Genomic DNA, 2,269 nt, shown 5'->3' on the forward strand with positions numbered 1-2,269 from the left:
TCAAGAACATCAAGTGAAGAGAAACATCTTCATAGGGTGGGGTGCAGTAACATTCCTTTAGTTTCCTTAAATCACCACTAAATCTTATCCCCTGCCTGCTTCTGCCTGGGGACAAACCATTCTCCTTTGTTTCAGACAGAAGGAAAGAGCTCCTCCGCTCTCCCCTGCCTGGGAAATCCATCACGCCAGCCACGGAGATCTTGGCTTTTATACCATCTGGGGGGCTCAGCTTGGCATAAAATACATATCTTCCCTGCATGAGGTGAGGAGGGATTTCTTTCTTCCCACCTCCTGTTGGGTACATCTGGCCAACAGTCCCTGATCATTGTTTGCAAAGTTTTAATTCAAACATATATGTTGCTTTTAAATGGCAGAAGATGAAGCCAACAATAACCTTAGGCCTTGATCTGCTCCGTTCATCTGGAGGGCAGGGTTATTATACGAAGCTCCCCTCCAACCTGTCTGCCGTGCTCTTCATTTCCTGGGAAGCCAAGATCTTTGCCTTCCTTTGCTCTCAGCACACCCACTCCTGGAGTCCCTTACCCCGTTTCTTTCCAAATCCTACCCATTTTTAATTGCCCTCTTTCCCTGGTGACTTTGTATCTGCACTGATTATTTAAAAATTTATTTGTGCCTTGTATTGTTAGGAATTGCTTTTATGTCTTTCTAACTCATCTCCCCCAATATATTTTAACCTCTTTGAAGACAGAGTGCTGTTAGCATGCAGCACAATGGCAGACATAGAGTGAGTTCTCAAAGATCTCCAGAAAGTTTGTTGAGCCTAAATTCATATTATTATTAGCTGTCATACGTACAATCAGTCACCTGTTCCAATGAAGCATTTCCATACGATGCCCAGGTTGTAAAAATCATACCAAAGAGTGTCTCAGAACACAGGGCTGTCTTGTTTACACAGGTCATAAGAAATGGGCCAGGCTTTCCCCTGTGGGGGGAGGTGAAATGCCTCCCAAGAGCTTACCTGAATGCAGTGCCTCCCTCCAGCTGCCACCAACACTCTGCTTCCTACTGCCTTGTCTCTTATGTAGAATAATGAAATGTCATATGCAACTTCCTCGTTTTATGTATTTGCAAGCTCTGTTATTAGCTGCACATGCATATATAATTGTCATGTCTTCCTGATAAGTTGGCACCTTTATCATTATGAAATGTCTGTCTTTATCTCTGGTAATGTTTTTAGTCTCAAAGTCAACTCCATCTGATATTATTGCCACCCTGTCTTCTTATGCTTTCTGTTTGTGTAGTATGTCTTTTTCTATCCTTTTACTTTACTTTCAACCTGTCTGTTTTTATACTTACAGGGCATCTCTTGTAGACAGTATATATTTAGGTTTTGCTTTTTGATCCGTTATGACCATCTCTGCTTTTTAATTAGAATGCTTAGTCTGTTAATATTTAATATAATTACTACTATGCTTGAATTAAGGCCTACCATATTTCTATTGGTTTTCTGCTGGTCCCATCTGTTCTTTTGTTCTTATATGCTGCCTTTCCCGCATCTTTCTGAGTTGAACAAACATTTTAGAATTTTGTTTTAATTTATTTATTGGCTTCTTAGTTATGCCTCTTTGCATTAGTTTTTAGTGGTTAAAACAAAATATACATCCTTAATTTTCATTGAGTACTTAGAGCTACTTTGGTACCACTTCATATAAAATATAAAAACCTTGCACCCCTACAGGTCCCTTTACCTCACTTGTTCTTTATTATACACTTGTCACGTATCTATATACTGTGAGAAATGCCCTCACCTGACCAATGCCAAAGGATGGAAACAGACACATGAGGTACAGTAAAGTGAGACTTTAATAATGGCCTTGCAAGCCTGGGTGTCTGTGAATGGGACAGGCACACCTGAAACAGTTATATCAAGCAATTTATACCCTAGTGCACAAGTCCCTCCCCCCCCACTTCCTCATTGGCTGAATACTACAGGGTGCACAATCTTTCCCAATGATGCCTAAGATTTATTACTCCCTTGCAAAGAATTCCTTTGTCTGGGGGCTCAGGACAAGCCTGTGAAAAAGGCTTGCTAAAGCCCTGTGAAGTGAGAAACACCAGGGAACGAAGAAAACAAAAGGGGCTAGTAACTAATTCCCATCTCAATAAAACACACTCAGATAAGTCATTTCTGAAGATGAATCACTTAGATTATTCTCTTACGTACACATTATACTTTATACCCGTATCCTTGCACATTTATATACATTATAAATAATGTCTTAATTTTTAACTTAAACAATCTTTTTTT

The sequence above is a fragment of the Galeopterus variegatus genome, unplaced genomic scaffold, assembly GCF_000696425.1.
Source record: "Galeopterus variegatus unplaced genomic scaffold, G_variegatus-3.0.2 Scaffold12495, whole genome shotgun sequence".
NCBI lineage: Eukaryota > Metazoa > Chordata > Mammalia > Dermoptera > Cynocephalidae > Galeopterus > Galeopterus variegatus.